This window comes from Chanos chanos, chromosome 9, assembly GCF_902362185.1.
Source record: "Chanos chanos chromosome 9, fChaCha1.1, whole genome shotgun sequence".
Lineage (NCBI taxonomy): Eukaryota > Metazoa > Chordata > Actinopteri > Gonorynchiformes > Chanidae > Chanos > Chanos chanos.
This window is the reverse complement of record NC_044503.1, coordinates 22,941,232-22,950,041: the sequence shown is the minus strand read 5'-3', so window position 1 is coordinate 22,950,041 and position 8,810 is coordinate 22,941,232.

The following is an 8,810-nucleotide window of genomic DNA, read 5'->3' as shown; positions in this document are numbered from 1 at the left end:
GTATGGGCCCTCAATTCTCTGCTAAGTGTTTTTTTTTTGTCTCTTACAAACCTTTAACAGAAAGATCATGCATGGTTCTCTTGACAGGGCCTTCTTTAAGGTTTCAAAAGTCCACAAACATTGTGAACAAAGTCATAGGTATTTCAAAAGCATAAAAGATATATTCAGCAACCATTTATATAAGAACAATACATCAAAGAGGATGAAAATAATACATCATAGAGCAAGAGAGACATTTTACATTAATAAAATAAACAAATGAAACCAGAGCGAGAATAATAGTATTTTGTTACATGAACTCCTTTGACAGTCACTGCCAAACGAAAAGGTAAGCCGTTGACAGTTAGCCCTTATGTCAGCTAATGTTGCTGAATGACAAATGACCTAACAGTGTGATGTCAGGGTTATCAGTAAAATTCCTGAAACGCCTTATAACATTTGGTCAAATGGCATCAAAGTACAGGTTATATAAATAGAAAAACCAAGAAATGTGTATTTTTTGCTGATCCCATTGAATCAAAACACATTCAACGTGTTAAAGACAAAAGAAAAAACTTCCACATAATTCAGTATTGACATTTTTCATGTGACACAATATTTTTTGTTCATTTTTTTTTTTTATCAAGGAATATACAGTTTCATAACATTCGCTTTTTTGTCCAATTGAGAGATCTTGGTCATGCAAGACTCTGGTGTGTGGAGGTAGCGTAAGGGACAGAGTGTCCAGTGACACAGGAGAAGGACAAATGATGATATAGCACATTATACCTGAAAAGGGCTGGGAATTTCTGCTGACCACTGTGGGAATTCTGGTCCGGCCTGCATGGAATCTGGCACGGACTGTGATGTAGGCAATTCAACTGTCAGAGCGTGAGGTTTCTGTGATGGTTAATCCATCCATGTTCAATGACCTTTAGGCTTCACATGAACAGGCTAAATGTGAGATACTTGGCAGACATAAATCTGTTACTAAAAAAAGAGTCAATCACGTGTGTGTTAATTGATACAATCATTTTTCCCCCTTACAGTCTCTGAAGATGTCTTGGTTACTTCTCTTCTTTTTGATGCTCAAAGCTGTGGGTAAGACTTCTCTATGTCTGTATGCTTCAAGAAAACTGACTAGGAGTGTGATTATGTACCCTTTTTGCACTACTTGCTCCATCAGCTCAAAATATTATGATAATTATGACAATAATGTGACAATTTTGGCTGATACCAGGTATCCCCTTAGGTATCATACAGAAAAAGTCTTGGTTCTAAGACAAATACAGTTTCAGCCTACTCAGCACTCCGAACCGAAATACACACACCATTTCTGTTTCAGACATAACTTTTGACCTCCAAGATTTTCAGGTGTTTAGTTCATACTCAGCATGAGGTATAAACAACAAAGACAAAGACATTGTATATAGCCAATAAATATAAACTATAAATTCACTATAAATAAATAAATAAATAAATAAATAAATAAAACCAATACTAGAATAAAGCAGTCACTCTGAAATTGCACCATATCCTTTTAGAGATCTGAGCATGAGTCATGATGTTAATCTCTGTTTCTTCTGACCTTCTTCTGACCTTGTTCTGATCTCTTTGTTCTTCTTGGGGCAGGTGCCACAGACGGTGACAGTGAAGGTTCAGCCGACTATGGTATGTTATCAGCATCATACTCTCAAATATATGGCAGTAGAACCAAATCCCTTTCATTAAGCATATCCCAAGACATAAACATATATTCCTTTGCATTGCACTTTGATCGTAATTTGTCAATGAACTCTTTATTAGAAGACCGAATAATCTGAGGTTAAATGGCTTGGATTCCTCCCAGTAGAATGTTCTGTCTCAGGAAAACATAAAAAAAGGGTTCAGTACCTTACCCTGTATTCTCTCTAATCCATCTTCCATCCCTATTCAAAACCTGCTCTGCTTGTTTAGACAGCTCACCACACAGCTTCAGCTGTCAATCAAGAACACACTCACTAATATTTTGTTTGCCATATGCAGCGAGTTCCCCATGATGGTAAACTATGAGAGATGTTATTTGTCTGAAAAGAAGGGGAAAAAACAAAGGGAGTGAGTTCCAAAAGGTTCTTTCGGGAAAGACACCTGACCCCTGCAAGGCAGTTGAGTCAAGACAATGAGTCAGGACAACAGTATTCTTAGCAACACATCCAGTTCTGCACTAGGGTGAGAAGTGACCAGTCTTCAGAGTCTTGACCCCAGTTCAGTCTAAATACAAATACACCAATGCACAGACAAGTACAGTCAACCTCTACGAGAGTAGCTGATTACAAGAATAAACTTTTCTCTGAGAATTTGAAAGCTTTGCAAAGAACATTCAAATTCTGATTGACTTAGTTCTTTCTTGGGGCCTGTACACACTGAACTGCTTAACATCAATTTGATGAGCTAGTCTTTTAATGTAGATTATCACAAGAAAATTGATAATTGTCTTTTCAATGGATATATTTGAATTATGCATTGTATTTCATTTTATTAATTGTTTTAATGATTTATGATATAAAAGACTAACTATGCAGTCTCTTTCTCTCTCTCTCTGTCTCTCTCACTCAGGTGATGATGAGGATGAGGGTAGGTATTGAAAGCACAGATGGTTCTATGTGTTTGAAGCCCCCAAAAGCAATCAGCAGTTTTCTTGTACATTAGTGGAGGATGTGGCCTGTTTTTACACTTTGTAGATATCCGCCACCTTTCACAATTACAGACACTGGTACCGTAATCCATTTATTTTCAACTGTTAAGTTTTCATAAATGGAATGTGCGCCTGCATATAAAACTAGTGAAACACTGCTGTATGCTGTATGCCTTTTGACAAAATTAGGATAAACCTAATTCAAGTCCAAGTGACTATGGGTCAGGACAAAGTGTGTATTTGTGTGTGTACATGTGTGTGTGCACGCACATGTGTTTGTATGTGTGTGTGTGTGTGTGTGTGTGTGTGTGTGTGTGTGTGTGTATTTAACGCTTTTACGCTTTTACAGCATTGCCCAGGCAGTTCGCACCAGAGACTAGAAATGAAATATTCGTAAACGTGGGTAATTCCAAAGGACAACAGGATGACCAAAAAGAAGGTAATTCATATCTGCATGCTCAACCATTAGAGCTAGAATGTGTTTTTCATCACAGATGTTCTTGTTCCTCCAACCAAACACTAATTTCTTCAGCCCATGTAATGTTATACCACTGTGTGAACAATGTCTACCAATCAGCAAGTTACTGTGGACTCAAATGATCTTTCACACTCACACTGAATGAACCAGGAACTGGAGCTTATCTCAAAATACATAGAATGCTCACCACAATTTTTGTTTCTGACTTTTGTCAGTGCAATCCTGGTATGCATGCACGCTTTTGGTTCTTTTACTGTTGCTTTAACCCGAGACTAGAATTTCTTGGCATTCTTTGTTCCTGGTTGGGATTTTACATAAAGGGCCGAGCTCCGTGCTGTTTTTGATAGCTTTATTAGTTGTAATAGTAATAGTGGTAGCAATAACAGTACAAGTTGTAGCAGTAATTCGTTATAGTAGTAGTCATAGCGATAGTAGCATTAATAGAGGACATCATAGTTTTAGCTATAATGGCACAAGTAGTAGTAGTTGTAGTCTTAGTAGTAGTATAAATGCACTAAATGGGTATCTTGTGTATAAACTGAATGTAAAAACAGATGCATCATGGAATGCTATGACATACTTGGACAAATTAGGGAAAACGCGTGGAGACGCGTAAGGCTGGCTTCTTAGAGTGCCCAGTCTACCTATGATATCTTAATCAAGCACTGACCGGACAGAAAAAGGCAAATAACATATTTCATAAATAAATTCTGAAACGTATTACTATACAGCGTTTGAAAGTTGTATGAAGTGCGAGCTGGGAATTTATAACGTGTACAGTAAGACACTAGCGTGTAACAAGAGATCATTGCACAAGAGTTCGAGCTGTATCTCATGTGAACGTCTCGGCTTCTTCTAATGCAATAACAATCACTTCTGTCTCCATGTCCGCAGATGGTTCTGTCTTGATTATCATAATTGCTGGAGTAGCAGTGGTTGCACTGGTTGCTGCAGTTATTGGAGGTAGGAGTAACGCCATCTTACATCAGCATGTTTGCGTCAGGCTTCTGTAATTCGTATTTGTCCTAAACTTGGAAGTGAAATAAAGAGCGTTTCCTGAGTTACACCAGCAATTTAAATTAAGTATACGTGTGTATATATAACGTACAGTATATTGTAAAAGATCCATATCTTATTGTCCCACTTAGACAAATTAACCTCACCGATGTCTCACTAAGATATATCACATTACAAGGTATTCAGTGTGAACAAAATGAAACACTCTATAAAGAGTTCTCTTTACCTTATCCCGACCGTAACGTATTGTCGTGCAACAGCTATCTCCTACACAGCGGTTAGGACGTTTAAAGGAGTTTAAAACATTTAAAACAGTTGCTTTGAAGATAACCAAGGGACTTGCTGAAAAAAACATGTGATGTAATTTTAATTATGATTATATTTAATGTCTAATTAAGTCCAATTGAGAGACCCAGACCGAAACTGCTGACCAAGATCGACATTCATCCGCAGACACTTGGATGAATAATTATGAAAATCTCTAGCTTGTATCTATCCGTTACCATGGTTAAAACAATCAAAGACGAGAGGGAGAGAGAAAATGAGTATTGTTGTTGTCTTTAATTATCTTCCCGAGCTGTAAAAGGAACAAGGTCCATCAGAGCAAAACCAAGGATTTATACTGACAAACCGAACAGGTAAAAACGGGTATAGTTTGGGTGTGGGCGGCGCATATTCCTGGGAATCATGAATCATGCTTATGTTGGTGTGCAATGTTGCAAACACACCAACATAAGCATGATTCATAATGACCATCTCAACACCAGGGAACTATGTTAACATGGTTCAGTATCAGCTTCCCTCAGAGGAAATTGTCGTTCACATAACGAGGGTCTATGTCACGCCTGATTTTCGAGGGTCTTGGGGCGCAGGGTCTTCTGTGCTAAAATGGGATTAGAAACTCACTTAACACATCACTAGAATAATTCGAGCGTATTCCTGGTTTCGTTCATTCTATTGAATCATTATGAAAGTTGAACAATTGGACGAGGAGCAATACGCTACAAGTGTTATGTAATTTATAAAATCATTTTAATGCATCTTCAATAAGGATATGTGTATTGTCTAAACGCTTCCTAGTTAAAAAGTATTAACCTCAGCTATGACGTAGTGCTTCATCACTGTAATTTGATTGCGTTGTTTGTTCTCAACCTGATTTCTCTGACTCATACAACTGGAATAGCACATTTAGAACCGTCAGGTGCAAATAAGTATTGTCCAAACAACAAAACTTTGTTCAGCCTAGATAAACAGGTTGTTCTTGCAAAAGCAACAGAAAACATGTTCCTCATCTAGAAAAACAGTGCAACTGAACTGTATTTCTAACATCACTTTCATTCTTGTTTTACAGCAGTCGTTCTCTTCAGACGTCATGCAAACAAGCGGGATCATGGGTAAACTAAATTTATTTATTTTTCAGCACGCAAAAAAGAATATCATTGAAAGAAAACATAATCAAATATATCACGATGCATGCTCAGTAATCCAGGTAAAGAAGACTGACGAAGTCATTTGGAAGGGTGACAAAACTTTTCTCCCACTAAAACTTTGTGTCCAGATGAACTGATTCAACTTTCTGGGATAACCAAATATAGTGGGTCATTCAAATGAACTCTATTTAAATCTAGCACATCTGCACAGAGACTAAAATATAACTGGTCTCTCTGAATGTAACTAGCCAGTTGCATCCAGTCCTGCTAGACCAGAACACTGTAGATGTTTACTGAGCAAGTGTGAAACCAAAAACAAGACACCCTTTATACAGACAAAGATAGGGTCCTGAATGAGGAAGTCATTTTACATTTTCAAATTAGAATGATTTTCTAAATGATGTTTATGTCAAGGGAAAGAAAATATTTTTAGCAAAACCACTGCGTAGGTGTTAAACTAAGAATAAAGCTAATGTAACTTCAAACACGAAGTTGTTTACCACACACAACAAACCCTTACAAGTTAGCAGCCTAACATGAGGGAGTATTAGCAGTTAACCAAAAAAGTTATGTTTACGCTGCATGTTCCAAATAGGCTACAGTATGGTTACATTTACATTAATTCATTTAGCAGACGCTTTTATCCAACAGGAGTTCCAAGTGAGGCAAAACACAAACCAAGCCTGTAGCCAGCAGGGAGCTGTCTGTGATATAAGTGCTTCAATCAGCTGAATTCAGTATTAGACCAGACACAAGTTGAAGAGAAGTTGAAGGAAGTGAAAGAGTGAACTACATTCAGATATAAATCAAAACAGTATTAATGGACTGGGACTACAAAAGTGCGAGAGAGGAAACAGTTCTAATAGTTAGGATGCTATGAACAATGATCAGCACAACCCATATACTTCCAGCATAACAACAAAGCTGTAGTATGTACCTTCCGACATAAAGATTTAAAAAAAATAAGTGCAAAGTAATATCCACTATAGATTGCCACACTCTCACATATGGCCTTTTGACGACCAGGAACAAGTCGGAGGTATATTTTGTGAATGGAGTAAAACTACATATGAACAGTAAATTAATTCTTTCAGGGATTCCTGTAGAGCAAAGTTATTCATTCCCACTGTATACAAAGTGGCGATCAAAACCAGGTTTGACTAAGGTGATCAAACCCAGGTCTAGAGCATGCATGCCTATTGTCTTAAAATATGTTTTGTATTGAGCATCTGAGAAGAGGTTACAAGCAGAAATCTTTGTTCAGTCTGCCAGTGGTGTGGTAAGCAACATATGAGATTAAGTTGTAATTAAATGATAGAAACGAAGGCTTAGGTGACACTGGCTATACTAAACCTGTAGTTACACTGGAAGCAGGCTACCTAAAGAAAGGATAACATACAGCAAATGTGTTGTACTGTAAATTAATTGTAAAACATCTAAATATATCAATGTTCACACCGCTGGACATTAGAATATAGTACAAAATATTTTAGGTAATATTTTGGTATTTTAACTACAGCGGAGCACAGCTGTAATTTTAATAAGTCACTTTGGCAATCGTTTCAGCCGTTGAAATGAGTCATATCGAGGGTTCGCCTCATAAGTTTTTGTTTTCTTGGTAAAACAGCATTTATATAAATACCAATGATCTTGCCAAATTTATGACAGCAGCAGCAGCAAACCGCAGAGTTCAGTCATGAATGACAATGAGTAATCTGGTGTGACTTCGACAAACTTGTTTCCATGGTACATAATGATGGCCACAGCATCTATTGAGTATTAGCACACATGGGCATTGGGCGTGCTTTTATCATGTTCATTCATGTTCTGTCGTTCAGACGTACAATGGAAAATTTGTTTTAAGTAAACGATACAAGTTAGCTCAACCGCTCATTTCTCAAGCCCAGTTTTCTCTGTTTTAGCTAATTTGCGGTCCCAAAACTCACATGGAATAAGCTTTGAGCTTTTAAAAATAAAACATCTTCTTGCTGTTTGAAATTATCTTTAGCTCCAGGATGCCTGAAAACATCAAAATATTGTTTTTTGACCTCTCATCTACTAATACTGTGTAACTTGCATGAGTCAAACATTTTGGCTAAGTCATGCAAAACTATTGCTTAAGCCTGGAATTGACATTTCTCCTCAAATTGTTCTTTTTAAAACGTGCTTTGATCACTGGATAGTGCTCAAAAGCCCACATTTGATCCAATAATTACAGGTGTCTCTTTAAAAAGTAAAATACATTTTAAAAATTAAATAGTTACAATTGAATTGAAATACTGATGCGCAAAGCTGTAGTTGACAAAATTTGAAAAACATACTTGTAAATATAGAATTCATTTTTTTTGTCTTTTTTTTTTTCTCAGAATGGCCAGAGTCAAGGTTATTGTCAGCATTTAGATCTGTGGATTATTAGAAGTAGGTACAAGTTCTCTAACTGGTAATAAAATAACAATCCAGGTGTAGAGGCTATGAAAGTGAACCACAAATGTTTTACAGATCGAATGCCATAAAAACAGTGATATCACACGCCCAGTGCCTCATAAAATCATACCTGTGGAAACAGACCTACTTTATGTGTATTAAAATCATATGTTGTTACCATAGTAATAGAAGGCCTGTAGAGTTGCAGTAAGCTGATTTACCACCTAACACTAGCAGACCTTATAGCTAATGGCTATTGGCTTATAATGACCCTAATGCATATGTATTCAAGAACTTAAAAATACGGTGGGTCTCTTGCCTGGAGAGAATGTGTCACTTTAACTTTTAATATAACACTGGTGACCCAATGTTGCACAACCAGTCAGATAGGTAACAGACTCATTTGACTAGCAAAGAGCAGTGAAAGAGGGAGCGGTGCCAAATAAAAAAGGACTTAAGTGCACAAATCTTCAGACCAGGGCAAGAAAACAGAAGTTGCAACAGTTTTGTGTGGAGGTCATTCATGCATTTGCCCTGTTGGTGAACACACCTCAGAGTTTCACGTTGACCTCAGTGCTACCTGTCCTCTATAGCTAACTGTTCTCTATTGTCTTTGGCTGTCAACAACAAGCCGTAAAAAGGGAGTGCAGAACTGGCTGAGCGAGGCCTAAGAGCCGACAGTACACGCCCAAACCTGTAGTTGGTTACGGCCAACAATGGAATCTAACAGAAACAGTCAACAGCTGGAACAGCCCACAGCAGATTTATATGTGTGTGTGTGTGTGTCTGTGTGTGTTGTTTGTTTGAA